Source organism: Oncorhynchus clarkii, chromosome 29, assembly GCF_045791955.1.
Source record: "Oncorhynchus clarkii lewisi isolate Uvic-CL-2024 chromosome 29, UVic_Ocla_1.0, whole genome shotgun sequence".
NCBI classification, from domain to species: Eukaryota; Metazoa; Chordata; class Actinopteri; order Salmoniformes; family Salmonidae; genus Oncorhynchus; species Oncorhynchus clarkii.
This window is the reverse complement of record NC_092175.1, coordinates 3,975,999-4,001,858: the sequence shown is the minus strand read 5'-3', so window position 1 is coordinate 4,001,858 and position 25,860 is coordinate 3,975,999. Positions and strand designations below refer to the sequence as shown.

Genomic DNA, 25,860 nt, shown 5'->3' with positions numbered 1-25,860 from the left:
AAGATAGGCCTACAAAGATATCCTGGTAGACTTAATGGGCGATGTTTTTTTTTTAAAGTGCCTATTCACATAGATAGCCTACTCTTTACAGGTACCCCACTAGTAAATAGCCTGTAGGGGAAGAGGTCTGAAGTGATTTTTACATAGTTCTAGAATGCATCCCAAATGGCACACTATTCCCCATAATGTGCACTACTTTTGACCAAAGCTCAATCGACCCGGGTCAAAAGTAGTACATAATGTAGGGAATAGGGTGCCATTTTAGGACATTCCCAGACTGTATCTTGGACTATCAGAAAACACAAATTCAATATGTACAGTATCATTGACAGTATCTGTGCAGTTATACACATTCTTACAGTGTGGTTTGTATTATTTTGATGAGATATATTGTATTTCAAGCATAGAAGTGGGTTAATTGGTTAAAGGAAAACTACACCCCAAAACTATCTTTTGGTATTTGTTTCATTAGTCCACTGTTGATATAGTCCCAAAATGTTTTGCACATCAGCAATCAAGTTTTCAAGATGTTTAACTTTCAAAACACAGAACTGAACTGTATGATGCATTTTGCAATGGACTAATGAAACAAATAACAAAATATAGTTTTTGTAAAAAACAAAATGAAAATAGGCTTATATCGCTCTGGTCTGGTGATTGGTTGTCTGTCAGGGTGGGTGTGTGTCATGATTACATTATGTAACTGACAGTTAGACTTACAGGTTATGTCGTTGTCTTTTGTTTGAATTGTTTACCTGTCCGCTGTGTGGGGGAAACGATAATACAAGCGGAACTACGTAGCTAATACTGTTGTAACGGGGATCCTTATTGTAGCAACACACTTTTGGAGGGAAGGCAATCCTGCGCTGCGTTAGCTAAGTTTTCATGTCATCGGGTGTAGTTCATAAAGGTTGAAGAGTGTATGTTAGGATGAAGTGTGAATTCACGGCAGGAATAATAAGTGTGAAGTTTGATTTCCTCCCTTCTGTAATAAGCAGCCAATGAGGTATTTTTCCTTTATTCATGTGTTTAATCTGAACCCGTTATAACGCCGGTTAAACTGTTATGTATGTAAGCACTTCAGAGTTATACCAAGCTAATAAGTCACTCGTAAGATAAGGTTGTAAGAGTGTGCTTAACTGTATTTTTCATTTACTTTATAGTTCTCACGGAAGGTGATAATTCTGACTAAAACTACAGAATAAAGCCGCCAGTTAAAATCAAGGAACGGTTGTGCTCGTGGTTACTGAATCACAATCTTTACGTCATAAAAAAAACTGTGTTTAGAGATGTTGACAGCCTAAGTGGTTGGCCATAGCATTACTGTCACTTTACTGCAAATTGTCACTTAAGAGTTCAATTCGGGTTCAAAATCATTGCTATATCTTGGATGGTTATTTTGAAGTGTTTGGTGGTAAGTAGTTGTGACCATTTGTGATTTAGTGTGAGTAGGCTTATTTAGTGGAACAATTGAATTGAGATCATTTAAATAATGTAAGAAGATTTATAAGCCATAGTGTCTATTTTTCAGGATTACAGTAATAAGGGAACTATGGGAAAGTTCTCCTTCCCGAGGTTCATCATAAGAATGTTTAGAATCTAATTTCTTTCTCACAACCTTCATAAAGTCAAAACTTTAAAATCAGAATTTTGACATGAGCTTTTCTAAGACTGAAAATGACCAGCTTGTGTCATGATAACCTCTTATTACTGACTGCATATTTGTCATTATTTTCATTTTCTAGCCAATCAGACTGCACGGGACGATTCCCAAAGTCACCAGGCTCACAACACCCCAGCCTCACAACTTCTCACAACGTCCCAATCTGTATGCTAAATATGTCTTCCTTTTCTAAAGTGGTCCAGTCTAACAATTCATGGTCAATTGAACTAACTATGGCTTGATCTAGTGTCAACATTATACCTTCTTGATACTCTATATCAGGTATTCCCAAACCCCCAGTGGTATGCGCAATACCCTCGGGGGTACACCAAATAAAAAGTCAAATAATTAACATCCAATCACATTAACCGTTACTCTCTCGCGGGAATTTCACTAACGTCCGTATGTAGCCAAACGTAGCTGCTGCTCATTCGGTTTGCTCGAAAATTGATAAATGTTTTTTTAAAAAGTAAGGCACACGTCCACAGAGACACATACCAGCTCTACTGGTAGTACTGCTACTACTAGCAGTACTACACCTTCACCTGTCGACGACAAGTTGTTCTGCTTCCACAAGCACATCCATAGAGACACATACCAGCTCTACTGGTAGTACTGCTACTACTAGCAGTACTACACCTTCACCTGTCGACGACACAGGTTGTTCTGCTTCCACGAGCACATCCAATGCTTGCATCAGTAATTCTACATTTGTCGTTAGCCCAGCTAGCATAGACACTGACAGTTGTGAATCTGATTGCAGCCGAAGAGCTACTGCCCCCTTACCCCGGAAAGCACCGAACAACAGACAGGGATGTTGGACCATCGAAGAGGCGTAAATATGATGAGAACTACATTGTTTTGGGGTTCACTTATATTGGGAGTAGTGCCTTTCCTCAGCCACAGTGTGTTAGTACTTTTTGCACATATATCTCACAACTTGATTAAACCTTCACTCATGCGCAGACATTTAGAGACAAAACATGCCCATTTGGAAAATAAGCCACGGGAGTTTTTGAGCTAGAATTAAGACTACTTTCGAGTAGTAAGATGTACTAAAGCAACAGATACCATTAATAAGAAGGGGCTAGAAGCGTCTTATATGGTGAGATACTGAGTGGCTAGGCAAGCCCCATACTAATTGTGGAGAACTTAATTCTTCCTGCTGCTGTGGATATGGCTAGGACAATGCTGAGTGAAAAGGCCAAAAAAAACTATACAGACAATTTATTTATTTTATCTTTATTTAACTAGGCAAGTCAGTTTAAGAACAAATTCTTAATTTCAATGACGGCCTAGGAACAGTGGGTTACTGCCTTGTTCAGGGGCAGATCGACAGATTTTTACCTTGTCAGCTCGGATGCATCAGTGACATGGCAGGATATGTTTTGAAATAATTACTGCTTCGCATACAAGCCAGTGAATTCTATGCTAAACAGCTGGATGAGTCAACAGACGTGGCAGGCCTGGCACAGCTCCTGGTATATGTCCATTACGTTTATGGGGGGTCAATTAAGGAAGACGTCCTCTTCTGGAAACTGGACAACAGGAGAGGATATTTTTTAAGTACTGGACAGCTATGTGACATTAAATGGACTTTGGTGGTCAAGATGTGTTGGTATCTGTACTGATGGAGCAAAAGCCATGACAGGGAGACATAGTGGAGTGGTAAAGCGAGTGCAAGCAGTTGCTCCCGACGCCACTTGGGTACACTGCAGCATCCACGAGGCTCTTGCTGCCAAGGGAATTAGTGACAGTTTGAAAGACGTTTTGGACATTACAGTGAAAATAGTTAACGTTGTTAAAGCAAGGCCCCTGAACTCTTGTGTATTTTCTGCACTATGCAATGATATGGGCAGCGACCATGTAACGCTTTTACAACTGGTTATCAAGGGGCAAAGTATTGACACTTTTTTAAAAATTGACCATTTTTACTTGTCTGACCGCTTGCATGATGACGAGTTTCTCACACAACTGGCCTATCTGGGTGATGTTTTTTCTTACCTGAATGATCTGAATCTAAGATAACAGGGACTCTCCGCAACTACATTTCAATGTGTGGGACAAAATGATTATAAAGTTGGAGCTCTTCTCTGTCTGTATAGAGCTTATCGGACTCCTTTTTCTCCATATCACCGGATTCCTACCGCAAGCTCTGAACCTATTCACCTGGATCATCGCAGCTAGCTAGCTACTATCCGATTGGCTTCTCCTGGCTAACGTCTCTGTCCCGAAGCAAGCACCAATTAGCCTGGAGCTAGCCTATGCTAGGCCCATCTCCCGGCTAGCTGAAGAGGTCAATCAGCTATTCCTTGGGCTACAATACCTATTTTGCCAATTGGCCTGGACCCCTTTTATTGCCGATACGGAGCCCCACCTGGACTACCGACGTAATCTGCCCAAGGGGGTTTTTCAACAGGCTCCTTCGTCGCGATGACCCCTGAATGCCCATCTGCTAGCCTGCTAGCTGTCTAGAGCATACCGGACTGTTAGCTGAAGTGGTCCATCAGTCAATTTCTTGGGATACTATCAAATCAAAGTTTATTTGTCACATGCGTTGAATACATCAGGTGTAGACCTTACAGTGAAATGCTTACTTACAGGCTCTAACCAATAGTGCAAAAAAGGTATTACGTGAACAATAGGTAGGTAAAGAAATAAACAACAGTAAAAAGACAGGCTTTATACAGTAGCGAGGCTATAAAAGTAGCAAGGCTACATACAGACACCGGTTAGTCAGGCTGGTTGAGGTAGTATGTACATGTAGATATGGTTAAAGTGACATATGCATAACTGCCATCGATAAGAGACAATACTGTGCAGCTGTATTCATTGACCTGGCCAAGGCTTTCGACTCTGTCAATCACCACATTCTTATCAGCAAACTCAACAGCCTTGGTTTCTCAAATGACTGCCTCCCCTGGTTCACCAACTACTTCTCAGATAGAGTTCAGTGTGTCAAACCGGAGGGCCTGTTGTCTGGACCTCTGGCAGTCTCTATGGGGGTGCCACAGGGTTCAAATCTCAGGCCGACTCTCTTCTCTGTGTACATCAATGATGTCGCTCTTGCTGCTGGTGATTCTCTGATCCACCTCTACGCAGACGACACCATTCTGTATACTTCTGGCCCTTCTTTGGACACTGTGTTAACTAACCTCCAGACGAGCTTCAATGCCATGCAACTCTCCTTCCGTGGCCTCCAACTGCTCTTAAATGCAAGTAAAACTAAATGCATGCTCTTCAACCGATCGCTGCCCGCACCTGCCTGCCCATCCAGCATCACCACTCTGGACAGTTGTGACTTAGAATATGTGGACAAATACCTAGGTGTCTGGTTAGACTAAACTCTCCTTCCAGAATCACATTAAGCATCTCCATTCCAAAATTAAATCTCATGCTGCCAAACATACCCTCGTAAAACTGACTATCCTGTTGATCCTCGACTTCGGTGATGTCATTTACAAAATAGCCTCCAACACTATACTCAGCAAATTGGAAGCAGTCTATCACAGTGCCATCCGTTTTGTCACCAAAGCCCCATATACTACTCACCACTGCAACCTGTATGCTCTCGTTGGCTGGCCCTCGCTTCATATTCGTTGCCAAACCCACTGGCTCCAGGTCATCTATAAGTCTTTGCTAGGTAAAGCCCCGCCTTATCTCAGCTCACTGATCACCATAGTAGCAGCCACCTGTAGCACGCGCTCCAGCAGGTATATTTCACTGGTCACACCCAAAGCCAATTACTCCTTTGGCCGCCTTTCCTTCTCTGCTGCCAATGACTGGAACGAATTGCAAAAAACACTGAAGCTGGAGACTCATATGTCCCTTGCTAACTTTTAAGCAGCAGCTGTCTGAGCAGCTCACAGATCACTGCACCTGTACATAGCCCATCTGTAAATAGCCCATCCAACTACCTCCTCCCTATACTGTTATTTATATTTTTGCTCCTTTGCACCCCAGTATCTCTACTTGCACATTCATCTTCTGCACATCTATCACTCCAATGTTTAATTGCTAAATTGTAATTACTTTTCCAATATGGCCTATTTATTGCTTTACCTCCCTTACCTCATTTGCAGACGCTGTATATGGACTATTTTTTCTCTATTGTGTTACTGACTGTTTGTTGTTTGTGTTGCTTTGCTTTATCTCGGCCAGGTCGCAGTTGTAAATGAGGACTTGTTCTCACCTAGCCTACCTGGTTAATTAAATAAAGGTGAAATAAAAAAACATGGGGAAAAATGGCTAAAAACAACATTTGAGAGTGCGCAGCTGGAAGTTGAATGTTTGAAGGGGTACGGGACATTAAAACGTTTGGGAACCACTTCTATAACAACGGAATGCACATAATAATCCAATGAGTAAAATCAAATATAACATGTTCTATTGTAAATGTCCTTCATGCCCCAAAGGTGCGTAGGCAGGGCATGGAAAATACAGATTCAACCCCAAAGAAGAGGAAAAAGAAGAGGCCCAATGAGAAGGGGACCCAGGTTGAACTACGCATTCGGGAGGATATCCATGATCTTGAGCTTGCCTATTGGAGATTGGCTAGAGCGACATGGAGTACTGAGCGAGGAAACATGAGGGAGATTAAGGCACTGTATGGAGAAATATTTAGGCTGCATGAGCTGTTGGAGGAGGTAACATCAGTTTCCTTAAATCAGACTTTCATAACAGTAGATGGTTGCTTTGCCCAATCCTGATACATGGAAATAATATGTAAATAGTAAAAGAAAGAAAAGCTGCACACTGGTAATATTCTTAGGAAGGTCGGCATTCTTGGAAAAGAGTTTAAAAAGAATGGAAGAATCGATGAATTGGAATAAATATTTTTCACCTTTATTTCAAGAGTGTGGACCTTGCTATTTTTCTAATAGGCTGAGATACAGTAATATAAACGTGTTTTCTCTATGAGATGTACTACCCAATACACAGAATTGTTTTAAGATAGTTATAACATGGACCATTAAGCTATTAAGTAATAGAAACGTGTCTGTCATCATGCAGGTTGGGGTGGATAAAGGACTGATCAAGCAGCGCTCCACCTCCTCCATCCTTCGACCCATCTCCCCGACACTGGCAGCTCTCCCTAGGTACAACCTCCACAGGTACCGTGTCAACAGCCAATCGGAGCCTGACCAGCATGCTGCCGGTTCCCAGAAGGACCCATCTAAGAAACACTGCATATTTTCCCCTATGGGCACACAGAGCTGCAAGATGGAAGGACATTAACATCTAAACTGCCCTCCATGCTGCCCGGACCAACACCAACCCCGGACCCGTCCTTCAGCCTCTTCGCAGCATTGCCCCTTCACCACGTCCCACGTCACTCTCCATCCCCAGCCCTTCACCCTGGTTGAGCAGGCCACAGGGAGTGCCACAACTGACCTCCGGGTCTAGGGCTTCCTTGTCTGCCTGCTTGCTCCTCAGGTTGCCTTTCCTCCCCTTTATAGTTCCAGCACCAATTACATTCCCAGCACCAACCTAGTTCCCGGTATCCAGCACCAGAACACTGGAAGAGGCACGGAGGAGAGACTAAAGATCGGACCTTCATCCGGAGCGAGCAGGCCACAGGGAAGTCCCACCACCAACCTCTGGGTCTAGGGCTTGCTTGTGTGCCTGCTTGCTCCTTGGGTTGTCCTTCCTCCCCTCTGCAGATCCAACACCAGTCCCAGCACTAACCCCAGCACCCGACCACCACTCGAGGTGCGATGGGACAAAAGGGACCAAAGATCAAACCTTCACCCAGAGTGAGCAGGCCACAGGAAGGTGCCATTCCTAATCTGACGGTCTTGGACTCCCTTGTGTGCCTGCTTGCTCCTCAGGTTGTCATTTCTCCACTCTACAGTCCCAGATCCAACACAGCACCTGCACCAACACCAGTTACCGGTTACCGTCCCAGTACTAGTCCCGGCCCCAGTATCAGCACGGTTTCCAGCCCTGGCCACAGCACCAGCATGATTGGAGATTGTGAATTACTGTATGTGTATAAATGCATTTATCCAATGTCTTTATCCAAAAGGCTTCTTAACAGCTTTTACCCCCAAGCCATAAGACTCCCGAATAGCTAATCAAATGTCTACCCGGACTTTGTCCCCCCCACCCCCATTTTTACGCTGCTGCTACTCTCTGTTTATTATCCATGCATAGTTACTTTACCTCTACATATTACCTCAATTACCTCGACTAATAACCGGTGCCCTCGCACATTGACTCTGTACCGGGACCCCCTGTATATAGCCTCACTACTGTTATTTTATTTTTGCTCCATAATCATTTATTTTATTCATTTATTTTTTTACTTCAGTTTATTTTAGTAGATACTTTAACACTTTTTTTCTTAACTGCATTGTTGGTTAATAGCTTGTAAGTAAGCATTTCACTGTATGTGACTTTCATTTCGGCGCATGTGACAAATACAATTTGATTTGATTCAATTAAAAACTACATTTTTGTTTGTTTTACAGCACCGTATGATTACATTCTGTATGGATTGAAGGCATTGCTTCTAATGAGTGACTGGAGGACACCATGGAGGAAGAGGGAGAGTGTCCATGATTGGCAGTTTGCCATGGCCCTTTATTTTTCCTATATCAAATAACTTCACAATAAAAATGAATTCCAAGCATCAGCCTTTTCTGTTTGACTGTGATCAGTGCAGTAGTAGTTGTAGGATAAGTGTAAACGCATTGTCTCTTCACTGCCTCAGGATACCACACCTGCTGTTCTTTTCTGACCCTGGCAACCTCAACCTGTCTCTCTCGCACCGAGCACTTCTGATCCCCAGCAACTTGGGCAACTCCACAATTGACACAAAACTACACATTCCTTTGTCCCATGCCCTCCTGCACACTTCTCATATCTTGGAATCTCCCTCCTACACACTGCTGCAACATAACCATTAGCTTGGCATCTGAACACCTTAGTGGGTTTGGCACAAAAGCTCTCACTGAATAACTGACATATCCTAACATGACTTTATCAGGTAAAAACTGCTTCAAAACTCAAAAGAACAATGTCTTCTCAGTTTTACCACGCTCGCCACCGGGTCTGCGTCGCACCAAACGGTGTTCGTCAGACACAGGGAATTTTCCATTTCAGTCCACCTCAACGCCACCCCAGTAATCACTCAGACACCCTGCTCTGGAGAGCAAAGCAAGTCATAGAGGTATTGTCCCTAGTCACGTGACATGAAGTGCACGCTCTCTCCGGATGGAATAAACAAAGAAAATCATCACAAGACCACTTTGAGCTACCTTCACCAATTTAACAGTGCTCAACTTCTTTTCTACCCAGCCTGAGACTACATATGAATCAGCCAAAAGGCAGGGATCCAATGCGAGTGCAGTGTCCAGATTGGAGGTCAACCGACTAATGGCCAATTTCAAGTTTTCATAACAATCGGAAATCCGTATTTTTGGGCGCTGATTTGTTATTTTTTTTAAACACCTTTAGTTAAACTTTATTTAACTAGGCAAGTCAGTTAAGAACACATTCTTATTTTCAATGACGGCCTAGGAACGGTGGGTTAACTGCCTCGTTCAGGGGCAGAACGACAGATTTTCACCTTGTCAGCTCGGGGGATCCAATCTTTTAACCTTACAGTTAACTAGACCAACGCAATAACGACCTGCCTCTCTCTCGTTGCACTCCACAAGGAGTGCAGTAAACCAAGGTAAATTGCTAGCTAGCATTAAACTTATCTTATAAAAAACAATTAATCATAATCACTTGTTAACTACACATGGTTGATGATATTATTAGATATTATCTAGCGTGTCCTGTGTTGCATATAATCTGACTGAGTATACAAGCATATAATCTGACTGAGCGATGGTAGGCAGAAGCAGGCACGTAAACATTGTGCGTTTTGCCAGCAGCTCTTCATTGTGCATCAAACATTGCGCCGTTTATGACTTCAAGCCTATCAACTCCCGAGATGAGGCTGGTGTAACCGAAGTGAAATGGCTGGCTAGTTAGCACGCGCTAATAGCGTTTCAAACTTCACTCGCTCTGAGCCTTGGGGTGGTTGTTTCCCTTGCTCTGCATGGGTAACGCTGCTTGGATGTGGTGGCTGTTGTCGTTGTGTTGCTGGTTCGAGCCCAGGGAGGAGGGAGGAGAGGGACGGAGGCTATACTGTTGCACTGGCAATACTAAAGTGCCTATAAGAACATCCAATAGTCAAAGGTTAATGAAATACAAATGGTATAGAGGTCCTATAGTCCTATAAAAACTACAACCTAAAACGTCTTACCTGGGAATATTGAAGACTCATGTTAAAAGGAACCACCAGCTTTCATATGTTCTCATGTTCTGAGCAAGGAACTGAAACGTTAGATTTCTTACATCTTACACTTATTTTAACTTAATATAATACATCAATAAAATCAATTTAGCCTCAAGTAGATAATGAAACATGTTCAATTTGGTTTAAATAATGCAAAAACAAAGTGTTGGAGAATAATGTAAAAGTGCAATATGTGTACTTTTGGTTACTAAATGATTCCATGTTGGCCATATTTCATAGTTTTGATGTTTTCACTATTATTCTACAATGTAGAAAACAGTCAAACAAAGAAAAACCCTTATGAGAAGGTGTGTCCAAACTTTTGACTGGTACCGTAAATCAACGCATTTCCTTCCTAGTTAATTCATTCTGTCACTATTACAGTTTAACAGGGGGCTAAGTGTCAACGAAGAAGCAGAGCTGGCTGTCACCGGATTTTGTGATGTGATGGGCGTGTAGGCTGTGCTGAATATGCAAATCATTTTGACATTACAAATTATGTGGATAGAACTCAAACGCCTCTACCATGTGGGCGGGCGGCAGTTACATCCAGGTACTACAATTTCAACATGTCTGCAACACTGCACATGGTTCGATGCACAAGTGCAGCCGCAGTGTGAAGGGACACTGTCACAATCGTCATAAGGACCAAAATTCAGCGTGGTATATTTCCATCCTTTTTATTAGGAAGAGAAAACTCCAATAACAAAAACAATAAAGTGAACAAAGGAAACGTGAAGCTCAGAGTAGTGCTCACAGGCAACTATACCTAGACAAGATCCCACCAAGCACAATGGGAAAATGGCTACCTAAATATGATCCCCAATCAGAGTCAATGATAAACAGCTGCCTCTGATTGGGAACCATATCAGGCCAACATAGATATACAATTCCCCTACATAATACACCCTAAATCACACCCCGACTCAACCAACATAGAGAATAAACAGCTCTCTATGGTCAGGGCGTGACAGACACACTGACTGTGTTCGAGAGCTTCAAAAAACGTGATGTATCATGGGTAAATTGTGACTCACTGATCTACAAACAATTATGAGTCGTTTTTTATGATCCAAGGTGATTTGTAGATCAGTCAGTCGGCAGTTGCCTGCAGTGTCGGCTGCAATGTCAAACAAGCCAACTCTTTTCACGCCATTTAGCATTACGGGCGGTGCTATATGTGACGGTTTGGCATAGGTTTGAAAGTGCAAGGACTGCCCAAAGCATGTCTACGTTCAACAGAGAACCCTCTGCATGGGACCTCATTAATTAAATTAAGATATCGGGTGTTCATACTTCATAGTTTAGCCTACAATTTCCCTTTCATATTAGTACATAATTTGATTTATTTGAACTAACGACAGCTAGCTACCAAGCGGCGGGACAAATTTTCCCAAATGTGAATGATGTGTAACATCAATTGCTTGCTAACCAACCAACAATGTCAATACAGCTACCAAACCAATTTACAAAACTGTCATAGATTATATATAAAACTGATCATGATCATTGAATCTCATTTCAATGTGATTACTTATTCAGCATGCAATAATACCTATATACTGTCAATCACTGACAATAATTATGTGCGTTGCTGGTTTCATTAACTGTTAATCTGAATAGTTTTGAATGTCCTTACACGATGCTGTGCTTAGATGGTAGGAGGTAGATGGCAAGCTGGAAGTCATTGTTTTCAATAAGAGCACAACGGAAAATGCTGTTGAGACTGGCGGTGAATGCCGTCAGCTGCCACGGTAGACGGGCCTTGCCGCCAGAGTTTAACCAACTGCCGCCAAATATTTCAACTTCTGCCTTCTGCCATAGTGTTGTTTTCTACTGGATGTTGATTTGCACTGTTTATTTACTGAACTCACCATAGCAATGCATATTGTCATGCTGGCTTTCTTTTGCGTCACCCTCCTTCTTGCTTTCTTGTCCCGCTATACCGACTGGTATGACACTTTTTGTGTCCCTCGTCTGAACCTAGCATGAGGCAAATTTTACAATTATCGTGGAGGATTACTTGCACAACCAATTGAATTACTTTGTGTGAATGATATCTCAACTTTAAACATTGCGAAATTTGAATACAAAACAATTTATTTAGCTTTCTATTCTGTGGCTGCATGAAATAGCAAACAACGTGAATTCAGCGATTACATTTGTTTACTTCATCTTTGTGGCTCCCTGATGAAACAGTAACATCTATTACATACCCCAACCAGAAGCCATGGATTACAGAGAATATTCATACTGTATTAAAAGGTTGAGCTGCCGCTTTCAAGGAGCGGAACGCTAACCCGGAAGCTTATAAGAAATCCCGCTATACCCTCCGACAAACCATCAAACAGGCAACGCGTCAATATAGGACTAAGATTGAATCGTACTACACCGGCTCCGACGCTTGTCGGATGTGGCAGGGCTTGCAAACTATTACAGACTACAAAGGGAAGCACAGTGACACAAACCTACCAGTGACACAAACCTAACAGATGAGCTGCCCAGTGACACAAACCTACCAGATGAGCTAAATTACTTTTATGCTCGCTTTGCTCCAAGTAACACTGAAACATGCATGAGAGCACCAGCTGTTCCGGACGACTGTGTGATCCCGCTCTCCGTAGCCGATGTGAGACCTTTAAACAGGTCAACATTCATAAGGCCGCAGGGCCAGACGGATTACCAGGACGTGTCCTCTGAGCATGCGCTGACCAACTGGCAAGTGTCGTCACTGACATTTTCAACCAGTCTGTAATACCAACATGTTGCAAGCAGACCACCATAGTCCCTGTACCCAAGAACACTAAGGAAGCCTTCCTAAATGACTACCGACCCGTAGCACTCACATTGGTAGCCATGAAGTGCTTTGAAAGGCTGGTCATGGCTCACATCAACACCATCATCCCAGAAACCCTAGACCCACTCAAAAACGCATACCGCCCCAGCAGATCCACAGATCATTCAATCTCTATTGCACTCAACACTGCCCTTTCCCACGTGGACAGTAGGAACACCTATGTGAGAATGCTGTTCATTGACTACAGCTCAGCGTTCAACACCATAGTGCCCTCAATTCTCATCACTAAGCTAAGGACCTAGGGACAAAACGTCTCCCTCTGCAACTGGATCCTGGACTTCCTGACGGGCCGCCCCCAGGTGGGAAGGGTAGGGAACAACACATCCGCTACGCTGAACCTCAACAGGGGGACCCTCAGGGGTGTGTGCTCAGTCCCCTCCTGTACTCCCTGTTCACTCATGGCTGCATGGCCAGGAACGACTCCAACACCATCATCAAGTTTGCCGATAACACAACAGTGGTAGGCCTAATCACCGACAAAGATGAGACAGCCTATAGGGAGCAGGTCAGAGACCTGGCCGTCTGGTCCCAGGACAACAACCTCTCCCTCAACGTGATCAAGACAAAGGAGATGATTGTGGACTACAGGAAAAGGAGGACCGAGCACGCCCCCATTCTCACGACGGGGCTGTAGTGGAACAGGTTGAGAGCTTCAAGTTCCTTGGTGTCCACATCACCAACAAACTATCATGGTCCAAACACACCAAGACAGTCGTGAAGAGGGCACGACAAAGTCTATTCCCCCTCAGGAGACAAACACGTTTTTGTTTATGTAGTTTGAGCACAACAGCGTTTGGGTGTCGTCCCGCTTTGATCTTTGGTGCTTAAATAAATTCAGGAGTTCTAAACCTGTAACTGCCTCCTGCCTACTCCTCTCTACACCAGTGACAGGGTTGTTATTTTACCTGAAATTTACAAGGTCCTCTATTCTGACAATTAATCCACAGATAAAACGGTAAACCAAGTTATTTTCCAGTAATCTCTCCTCCTTCAGGCTTCTTCTTGTTTGGACTTTATAAGGTGTTTGGCAACCAATTTAAGGTGCATTACCACCACCAACTGGACTGGAGTGTGGACCTCAGTTCATCTTTCAATCACCCACATGGATATACAGTGGGGCAAAAAAGTATTTAGTCAGCCACCAATTGTGCAAGTTCTCCCATTTAAAAAGATGAGAGGCCTATAATTTTCATCATAGGTACACTTCAACTATGACAGACAAAATGAGAAAAAAAATCCAGAAAATCACATTGCAAATACATTCATAAAAAATCCTACAAATTATGGTGGAAAATAAGTATTTGGTCACCTACAAACAAGCAAGATTTCTGGCTCTCACAGACCTGTAACTTCTTCTTTAAGAGGCTCCTCTGTCCTCCACTCGTTACCTGTATTAATGTCACCTGTTTGAACTTGTTATCAGTATAAAAGACACAGAAGATTGGGAGAATGTCATATGGTCAGATGAAACCAAAATATAACTCTATGGTAAAAACTCACCTCGTCGTGTTTGGAGGACAAGGAATGCTGAGTTGCATCCAAAAAACACCATACCTACTGTGAAGCATGGGGGTGGAAACATCATGCTTTGGGGCTGTTTTTCTGCAAAGAGACCAGGAACACTGATCCGTGTAAAGGAAAGAATGAATGGGGCCATGTATCGTGAGATTTTGAGTGAAAATCTCCTTCCATCAGCAAGGGCATTGAAGATGAAACGTGGCTGGGTCTTTCAGCATGACAATGATCCCAAACACACCGCCCGGGCAACGAAGGAGTGGCTTCGTAAGAAGCATTTCAAGGTCCTGGAGTGGCCTAGCCAGTCTCCAGATCTCAACCCCATAGAAAATCTTTGGAGGGAGTTGAAAATCTGTGTTGCCCAGCAACAGCCCCAAAACATCACTGCTCTAGAGGAGATCTGCATGGAGGAATGGGCCAAAATACCAGCAACAGTGTGTGAAAACCAAGTGAAGACTTACAGAAAACATTTGACCTCTGTCATTGCCAACAAAGGGTATATAACAAAGTATTGAGATAAACTTTTGTTATTGACCAAATACTTATTTTCCACCATACTTTGCAAATACATTACTAAAGAATCCTACAATGTGATTTTCTGTTTTTTTTTTCTCATTTTGTCTGTCATAGTTGAAGTGTACCTATGATGAAAATTACAGGCCTCTCATCTTTTTAAGTGGGAGAACTTGCACAATTGGTGGCTGACTAAATACTTTTTTGCCCCACTGTATGCTCCTAAAAACCAATGATGGGAGAGGCGGAACTTGCAGCACGTCAAGCGCCACAAATAGAACCAAGTTCTATTTTAGCGCCTGGCTACGCAGAAGCGCATAAACAGTGTGGGTGCAATGATTGAATAACTTATGTGTACATTTATTTTGCAACGCTTGCGGGCGGCATGGTCAGCATGTAGTGCTTTGTCTTTCAGTACAAACTATTCCGCAACAGCAAATGTTTAAGCGAACTGAACGCACCACAGTTGTCTTGAAAACACCAACTGTTGCACACGTATGCCACATTCAAAAAAACTTGCAACTCAAATCTCCAACTTCCGACTGGGAAAAATCTATTTTAACGGTCATCCAACATCCAACGGTCATCCAACTCGGGAACTTGTTCTGAACGTGGCAGTATGTGCAAAATCTACACCACTGGGGGAAATGGAATGAAAATAGTGACATTGTGTCACACAGTGGGAAGGCATTGGAGCCAAAAGTAATACGGTTGATATAGTAGTCTATCAAAGTAATCAGACCAATTATTTTTACTTTGACTATATATAACTAAAGCAAGTCCCACAGCTTTACCTGTAAAGTTACCATCTAGTTAGCTACTGAAAACACTACCTAGATTTGAATGTACTGTGTGGTTCCTGTAGTAGTGGTCATTATTTGTAGTCATTAGTGGTCAGTAGTTTTGTGGTTGTGGCCATTAGTTGTGTGGTTGTGGTTGTGATCAGTAGTTGTGATCAGTTGTTTTGTGGTTGGGATCAATAATTGTGATCAGTGGTTGTGTTCAGTAGTTATGGAATGTAGTTGTGGCCAGTAGTTGTGTGGTTGTGGTCAGTTGTGTGGTTGGGATCAGTAGTTATGATCAGTAGTTGTATGGTTTTGGTCAGTACTTGTGGTCAGGAGTTGTAGTCTGTAGTTGTGTTGTCGTTGCCAATAGTTGTTTGGTTGTGGTCAGTAGTTGTGTGTGTTGTGTTCACTAGTTGTGTGTCTACATTGTTGACAAAGTAGCTGATTTGTGTCAAAAGTTGTATTGTTGCATTTACAGTGAATGGAATGTTGTAAGTCATGATGATGTCACAATGGGACTTTTAGAATGCTGAGGAAATCCCATGAAAGTGGAGAACAAAAAGAAGGATAGAACATTTAATGTGCTGTTATCACTAAAACGTGACAATACGGTGCAGAGCATTCCATTGGGCTGCTGGGGGGCAAGAACTCTGCTAAAACCATTGACAACTAAGTGCCGTTTTCGAGGGATTGTTAAATAAATGTTATAGTAAAACTATTTGATTTTAATATCGTTACCTCTAAGTTCACTCAGAACTACACTTTTTAGCCCCGTGCCAGTCTCCTGGGGCTAAGATACTCCGGGGCTAAGAACAATGCAGTGTGAAAAGGCCTTAGGTCTACTTACCACTGCACGGGCAATTTCACCCTTCTGCTGCTTGAACGGCAGAGCCCACAAAGGACGAGAAATGAACCTAAACAACTCATGCTTGTATAGTTCACTTTAATTTTATATCAGTCAAATATCAAATTAATGGTGGCCAATATTGAGGGGCTACCATCACATATCTGAAATGACATGATCAATTTATGTGATCATGAAAAGCATGCAGTTACTTGCTTTATATCTCTGATGATAGAGCTAAATGTGCACAATTACTTTGCATGGAATAATCAGAAATGTGTAGTTCTGACTATGCTCTTCAAGATCGAGGATATTACAACCAAATGGTAAACATTTATTTAACAATCCCGTGAAAATGGCACTCAGTTGTCAATGGTAGGGGAGCTGGAGAGTCTCCTTGCCCCCCAGGAGGCAAATGGAACGCTCTGCACCATATTGTGACCTTTTATTGATTACGATCTTGTGTTGCAACTCGGTCGCATCGTTGCCATTGTTATCAACGTTCTACAGATGTCGCAGCATATGATGTCTGACTGACGGTTAATGCCAAGTCTTTCAGAACGGGGGATGATGCTACGACAGGCATAGTTAACTGGTTGTCTTTGTACGAAGGGAGTGAGACGATCAAATGACAGCGTCGCGAGCGAAGCACAATCAACTCTCGTTTTCTTGCCTGACAGACTAACTACAGAGTTCGCCAATGTTAGCTTATTAGCTAGTTACGAATATGGGACAGTTTCCAAGTGAATAGCATCCGTAGAAACAGGACAAAACAAGCAACTTGTTAGCTGGCTATGTAAACAAATATCACTGCCACTCAATATCCTATGAGTTCCACTGCGCGGGCATGTCCACTAAGACGACAGCTAAACTGTCAAATAATAGGAAAAGGGCAACGTATAGCCTATGAATATCTGTACCTACCAAACATGACAAACCATAACCTTATCCCAACAGATAACCACAAATTGCTCTAATCTCCATTTTGGTGGCTAGTTAGCTGGTTGACTGTATGGATAGCTGAGGTTGATGCTTCAAGAGCGCAGCCCACATTTACCGGCACACAACTTTTCTTGCCTTACAGACTAGGTAGCTATAGCAAGCAGCTTGAGCCGTTTCCATATGAATTACATTTGTAGAAACAAGACAAAACAGCCATCTAGTTAGCTGACTGTACACAGCTAAATGCTGGAGCAATCATTCAAGCATTTTGAGTAATGAATTGGAAGAGAAAAAAAATCACACAAACAAACCTAATGACAGCATACCCTGTTTCCGGTGTCTGGTTGATGACAACAGCCATGTGAATACTAAAACAAGTTGTTAGCGAGTTCATTTTGTGTTATTGACAGAGACGTTATTGTTAGAAAAACAAGACCGTTCGCGGCCGCTATATTCATTTAAAGAAAGGCCATCGAAGGCCGATATGGGTTGTAAAGGGTTAAAAAGTTGTATACAAGCAGCGCAATCCAGACCACCATTCCAAAAAAGTCCTACAGGAATCCTTCACAATAAATTTTGCAGGAATCCTGCAGATTATTTATCCTGCAGGAATAGGAAGTCATGCAGGATATCCCACAGGATTTTCGGGGCCACTCTCCTGTATGACAATTCCTGCAGGATCCTGTAGGAATCATGCCGGTAGTCTTTCAGGAAAGCAATCCTGCAGGGAACCTGCAGATAGTCCTCAAATAAATCCTGCAGGACTGTTTCCTGAAGGACTACATGAAGGAATTGTCCTACACCAAAATGGCCCCAAGATCCTGTGGGATATCCTGTAGGTAAGAGTCCTGCAGTTAATTCCACAAGATTTCCAGGGAAGAATTCCTGTAGATTCTTTCCTCATCCTTCAGATAATTTCATGTAGGTCAATCCACATTCCTTCAAAAGAATGCACAGATTGCACAAGATATAAGGTTGCATGGCAATTGTATTATCCAATCAAGCCACACCTGACGTGTTTGATTGTCCATTTCACCAGCAATGCATAAAATATAATTCCTAGGAGAAAGAAAATACAAGATGTTTAATAAATATGGTAAAAGCTGACTTTATAACAAGAGTGAGAGTAATGGTGACATCACATGAACAGCTTACAGTATGTGTGTTGGTGTGAAGGGAAACGGATGTCTGTAATGGTAAACTTGGTGAGAGTTGGTTTTAATATGGCTGTTAAACCAACATCTGTGAGTATGCATGTGTCTTAGGCTCCGTTTTAAAGGGAGAAGTGAGAGGCTGAAACTGTGTGTGGTGTTATCGTCGCCTGCATGGCTGTCCAGTACTGCCTTCTGTGGTGTCTCACTGTTGTTTACAGGCTCTGTTTTAACTGGGGAGGTCAGGAGACAGATGAGGGGCAGAGTTCAGAATAGAACTGCAGAACATCTGTGTGTTACATGAAAAACAGCGACAAAATACTGCAAATTATATATTGAAGTAGCAAAAGACAACCTACTCACCTTTAACTAGTAGACTACTGGACTAATTGAGCTCCACAGGAGACAAAGAATCAAGAACAGATGAATTAGTAAATGTGTTGTTTTCTCATGCACTTACCAACTCGAATATGTTGGGGTGGCCTTCTGCTAAACTGTTAGAAATACAAGGTAAAGAATTGCATTTTCTGACTGTTTCTTGTCTAAGCTGTAAGGGGAAACAAGGTAACTCACATGGTGGTGGTGGTGAAACTGTCCAAGCAAGCTAAAAGTTAAACTTACTTACGAGCCCCCAACAATGCACTTTTAAGAAAAATGAAAGTTAAGAAAATATTTACTAAATAAATAAAAGTAAAAAAATGTAACATAATAAAATAATAACAAGGCTATATTACAAGGGGTACCGGCACCAAGTCAATGTGGGTACAGGTTAGTTGAGGTAATTTAGGAAATATGTACTTGTAGGTAGGGGTAAAGTGACTATGCATAGATAATTAACAGCGAGTGTCAGCAGTGTAAAAAAAAAAGGGGGGGGGGGGTTTCAATGCAAATAGTCTGGGTTTAGCCAATTGATTAACTGTTCAGCAGTCTTATGGCTTGGGGTAGCAGCTTGTCACGACTTCTGCCGAAGTCGGCCCCTCTCCTTGTTCGGGCGGCGTTCGGTGGTCGATGTCCCCGGCCTTCTAGCCATCGCCAATCCACTTTTCATTTTGCATTTGTTTTGTCTTTGTCTTACACACCTGGTTTCAATCCCCCAATTCCCTGTTCATTATTTAACCCTCTGTTCCCCCATGTTTGTTTGTGAGTGATTGTTTCTATGTAGGAAGGTCCGTTAATGTGGGCTCTGTATTTGTATTGCATTTATTATATGTTAAGTAAAATATGTTTATTTACTCATATCTGCTGTCCTGTGCCTGACTCCTCTACACCAGCTACACACAGACCTCCTGACAGAATCACTCACCTGAAAGAATGGAGTCAGCAGGAGCAGACGCCCTCCCTTCAGAGATAGAGGAGGGTGTCCAGCAGCACGCGCCCATATTGCAAACATCTGAGCACCGCCATGGATTGTGTGCTGCAAAGGATGGATCGTTGGGAGAGAGGAGGAGGTTTTCCAGCGCCTCCACCAGCCCCACTACAACAGGTCCCACTTTCCACCTCTCCTTCACCCGGTCCCAGCGGGATTCGACGTAGGAGTATGATCGGACTGCTGCCGGGTGCCAGGGGTTTCTACTACAGCTGGAGCTCTACCTGGCGACCGTCCACCTGGCTCCTTCGGGTCGTGAGAGTGTGTCCGCCCTCGCCCTGGAGTGGGCCAACCCGTATGGAGTGAGGGAGACGCGGCGTTGGACCATTACGCAGACTTCACCCGCCGCTTTCGGGCAGTGTTCAACCACCCGCCTGAGGATCGAGCCGACGGGTGAACGTCTGTTCCACCTGAGGCGGGGGACGAGGAGTGCACAGTCGCCTTGGACTTCCGGACCCTGGCCGCCAGCGCCGGATGGAACGACAGGGCCCTGATCGATCACTACAGGTGCAGTCTGAGCGAGGACGTCCGTCGGGAGCTGGCCTGCCGAGACACCACCCTCACATTGGACCAGCTGGTGGACCTGTCCATCCGGCTGGACAACCTGCTGACTGTCCGCGGACGTCCGGATCGGGACCTGTCAGTTTCAGCACCTCCGCTCCGACGCTGATGGAGTTGGGGAGGTGCTGCACTTAGGGCGACCGGAGAAGGGGCCATTCCCTGCACCATCTGTGGCCGCAGAGGGCACACTGCTGGTCGTGCTGGGGGGGTTCCTCAGGGAGTCGAGGCAGCAGGCAGGACACTATCGTGTCACCCCAGGTGAGTTGGCACCAGGCTCACCCAGAGCCCCCTGTTGCTCACATGTATGTGTTAAATTCATTTCCTGAGTTTTCCCCGCATTCCCAGCATAAGGCGCTCGTAGATTCAGGCGCAGCTGGGAATTTTATTGACCATTCATTTGCTCATAGTTTAGGGATTCCCCTTGTTCCTGTGGATATGACTTTTCCTGTGCACGCCCTAGATAGTCGCCCATTAGGGTCAGGGCTGATTAGGGAGGCCACCGCTCCACTTAATATGGTTACGCAGGAGGGTCATAAGGAGAGAATCAATCTGTTCCTTATTGATTCTCCTGCGTTTCCCGTGGTGCTGGGCTTACCCTGGTTTGCCAACTACTACCGGAGGTTTATCTTGGGTTTTGGTCAGGTAGCAACTCCCATTACCTCACTGCTGAAGGGGGGACCGTTGCGGCTGCTGTGGTCGGCTGAGGCAGACAGGGCCTTTGGTCACCTGAGGGCTCTGTTTACCTCGGCTCCCGTGCTGGCTCATCCGGATCCCTCTTTGGCGTTCATAGTGGAGGTGGACGTATCCCAGGCTGAGATAGGAACCATGCTCTCTCAGTGCTCGGGCATGCTATCAAAGCTCCGCCCCTGTGCATTATTTTCGAAGAAGCTCAGCCCGGCGGAGCGAAACTATGATGTGGGGGACTGTTGGCTATTATCAAGGCTCTGAAGGCGTGGAGATATTGGCTTGAGGGGGCTAAACACCCTTTTCTCATCTGGACTGACCACTGCAATCTGGAGTACATCTGGGCGGTGAGGAGACTGAACCCTCACCAGGCAAGGTGGGCCATGTTCTTTACCCATTTTTTTCCACTCTGTCCTACAGACCAGGTTCCCAGAACGCTAAGGCACTGTCCCAGATGTATGACACAGAGGAGCGGTTCATGGATCACATTCCCATACTTCCGGCCTCTTGCCTGGTGGCACCGGTGGTGTTGGAGTTGGACGCGGACACAGAGCGGGTGTTACGCACAGAGCCCACTCCCCCCCAGTGTCCAGCTGGGTGCCTATACGTTCCGTCTACTGTCCGCGACCCTTTGATCTATTGGGCCCACACGTCACCCTCCACTGGTCACCCTGGCATCGGTTGGACGGTGCGTTGCCTTAGTGGGAAGTACTGGTGGTCCACCTTGGCCAAGGACGTGAGGGTTTATGTTTCCTCCTGCTCGGTGTGCACCCAGTTCAAGGCTCCCAAGCACCTGCCCAGAGAGAAGCTACAACCCCTACCCGTTCCACAACGGCCGTGGTCACACCTGTCGGTGGACTTCCTAACAGATCTTCGTCCATCACAGGGCAACACCACGATCCTGGTCGTTGTGGATCGGTTTTCTAAGTCCTGCCGTCTCCTCCCTTTGCCCGGTCTCCCTACGGCCCTACAGACTGTGGAGGCCCTGTTTACTTACGTCTTCCGGCACTACGGGGTGCCTGAGGATATAGTTTCTGATCGGGGTCCACAGTTCACGTCGAGGGTCTGGAGAGCGTTCATGGAACGTCTGGGGGTCTCGATCAGCCTTACCTCGGGGTTTCATCCCGAGAGTAATGGGCAGGTGGAGAGAGTGAACCAGGATGTGGGCAGGTTTCTGCGGTCGTATTGCCAGGATCGGCTGGGGGAGTGGGCAGCGTTCGTGCCCTGGGCCGAGATGGCTCAGAACTCGCTCCGCCACTCCTCCACTAACCTCTCCCCCTTCCAGTGCGTACTGCGGTACCAACGGGTTCTGTTGCCTTGGCATCAGTCAGACCGAGGCTCCTGCGGTGGACGACTGGTTCAGGCGCGCGGAGGAGACATGGGATGTCGCCCATGTTCACCTCCAGCGGGCCGTGCTGCACCAGAAAACCAGCGCAGACCGTCACCGCAGTGAGGCCCCGGTGTTCGTACCGGGGGACCGGGTCTAGCTCTCGCCCCTCCGCTTGCCCCTCCGCCTGCCCTGCCGGAATCTAGGTCCGTGGTTTGTGGGGCCATTTAAAGTCCTGAGGAGAGTGTACAAGGTTTGTTATAGGTTACAGCTCCCCTGATTACCGTATTAACCCCTCGTTCCATGTGTCTCTCCTCAGGCCGGTGGTGTTTGGCCCTCTCCAGGCGTCAAGGGCGGGGGGGGGGGGGGGGGGGGGGGGGGGTGTACTGTCACGACTTCCACAGAAGTCGGGTCCTCTCCTTGTTCGGGCAGCGCTCGGCGGTCTGCGTCGCCGGTCTTCTAGCCATCATCGATCCACTTTTCATTTTCCATGTGTTTTCTTGTTTTTCCTCACACTTCACACCTTGTTTTTCCTCAGACCTCACACAATTCCCTCAATTACTTGTTGCATATTGAACCCTCTGTTCCCCCCCATGTCTTTGTGTGGGATTGTTTATTGTAGTGCCTGTGCACATTCCCCGTTAGCGCACGGTGGGTTATTTTTGTGCCTATTTATCTTGTTGTTCTAGATGCCGTTTGGTTTTGCATAATAAATCTCCTGTTATCACCCAGTTCTGCTCTCCTGCGCCTGACTTCTCTGCCACCCATTACGCACCCGCTACAGTCAGACTTGATTTTTCCTCACAAATGTATCAACCCCTACAAAAATTTTAATTAATTATAATTCTCATTCCCTGTTGTTGCATGATTATTGTCTTACTGTAACTGACTCAAATTAACCCCAAAGTGATGACATTTCAGATTTACATATGATAATTTATCACGATGTAGTGAATTCCTTTTTCAAAGTAATCTAGAGGCGAAATTAACTTCACCTATTTAGTCGAGGTGCTGGCTAGCGGAGTAGAACACTTGAAAAAATGAAGGAGAACCGCACACTCTAGGAGCTCAGATGCAATCATTTTTATGTCCAACGTTTTGACAGACAAGCTGTCTTCATCAGGGTATAATGACAAACGCTGTGAGATGACTCATTTATATAGTGTCAAAAGACACACACAGGTGTCTGTAATCATGGCCAGTTGTGGCCTGATATCATTGGTTAATTCTCATATATTAAAATAACATACATAAAACATAAATGGATAACATACAATCATAGATACAATTTGGCTACATAAGCCTACATAAGCAAAATCACAATAATCACAAGAATGGCTTCAGATCAAAGTCTACGTTGAGACCGAAGGGAGCAAGGGACTTTAAATTAAAGATCCAGGCAGCCTCTCGTTTTAACAATAAATTGTCGATCGTGTTCGATGCCAATATAACGTAGAGACAAAATCGAGTGGTTTTCTTCCAAGAAATGGGCCGCAACTGGGTAAGTTAAGTTTTTACATGGTGCTACGATGCTCTGAGATACGTACTTTTAATTCGCTCTTTGTTTTACCCACATAATTTTTACCACAAGGACAAGTTATAAGATAAATAACTGCCTTAGTGGAGCACGTAATAACACCTTTGATTGGGATCGATCTCCCTGTTTGTGGGTGTTTGAAGGATCTACATTTATAAGTGCCATTGCATTGAGCACAGACGTTACATTTGTAGTTTCCATCCATCAAAGTAACTTTAGTTAAGAAATGTATATTTTGCGAGGGTAGTTTTAGTGTAGCTTAATTAACTACTTCCAGAGGGAAGTACATGGTAACTTAATAAACTATACTTCCAGAGATGCTTATCCACACTGCATTTCATGGGTGCACAATCCATAGGTCAGGCTGTGCAGTTCAATATGAATGTTCAATACACACAATATACTGACTGGGATGGTGATTTCCCACAGTTAAAGTCTTGCAATAATAGCTAAAACACTAATATTTGTGTAAATTCTACATAGTGGTGTTCTGTGGGTGTCACTGAGTGGCTGATCTCCCATGTCATGGGTGCACAATCCATAGGTTAGTCTGTACAGTGCATATAAGTATGCCCCCAATTAAATTCTGAATTCAAATACATCCCCAGTGTGATTTTTGGGGGTTCAAATGAACTAATAATTGTATTTTGTTAATTTGTATATAATTATAGTTCAATTGTGGCATGTTTTGACTTTTTATCCGTTTGCATCAGTTTCAAATGCAGACTTTTATTTTGAAGGCGAACCACCGATTCCACTATATGCTAATGTTGCTCACGACACACACGTGCTGCGGATGGTTAGTGTGAACCGTAACATTGCCCCTCTGTGAAACAATACGAAATGTTTCAATTATGTGCTGAAGAGGATAAAGACAGTTACTGTAACAAATTAGGTGAGTAAGGACTTTATACATTATGATGTTCAGAGAAAAAATGCGACTCCTGTGTATGACATCGTAACAGCGTCACCGGGGTGTTGTTTAGGAATCCAACAAAGACTGTCGGTGATAACGTAATTCTACCTTTGTTATAGACACGAAACGACTTTATATATACACTTAAACTGTCTTTTGTGGCTTGTTGCTTCATTATCAGATTGTGCATTTTGTTGGAGCCATAACACGTGCCATTCAACCGGCACCTGGCACACGCATTTAGACTCTTAGTATTTTTATGATTTCACAGCGGTTTAATGTTACACCAGTCTAGGTAGGCAATTGTATATCACTTTCCTATAAATCGTTGCAATGTGAATAAAATGTTAGTGACGATAATGAATGATTTCTGGATATACACTTGTTAAATTAATGTCATGGGATGATATTTCAATATGGAATGATTATTTGGAAAAATGTAAAGTAGGCCTTACAACATGTATTGTAAAAAAAATACAAAATAATAACAGCTCAAACAATGGCACACAGAAGCACATATTGAGTGGGCCTTTAAGTGCTCACCGGTCTTGGATTATCTGCAGTCTGTAATAGCACATCAGTTGGCAGCATGTCATTCTATGCAGTTGCATTTCAGCAAATAATGGATTTGGATAGTGATGGAGGAAGAATGTATACAGTTACATTTCGCGATATTATTTTGGACGACATATCGATACTTTCACTCCCAAGTATCGATATGTAAGTTAGCGTTAGTTGGCGCTAGTGCCAAAAGCAATATTCTGCTGTCTGTTGGCATTTTACCTGCCCTGGGGGCACCTCAGGTAGGCTACTGTCCAGAACATCATATAGGACTGCCAGCCAGGCCACTTAACGTTGTCCACTGAACCTCATGGAGAAAATTATAAATGAAATGTACACATCACA

General features: G+C 44.0%; 1 protein-coding gene across 2 annotated transcripts in view; it reads left to right on the top strand.

Moving 5' to 3' along the window:
- The first annotated feature begins 24,774 nt into the window (after positions 1-24,774).
- The window catches only part of LOC139388713 (volume-regulated anion channel subunit LRRC8A-like), a 40,890-nt gene continuing 39,804 nt past the window's right edge, over positions 24,775-25,860 (top strand). For both annotated transcript variants that reach the window (XR_011629312.1, XM_071135566.1), the window contains exon 1: positions 24,775-24,933. The gene's annotated coding sequence lies outside the window, so the exon portion shown is untranslated. The remainder of the gene's footprint in view (positions 24,934-25,860) is intronic.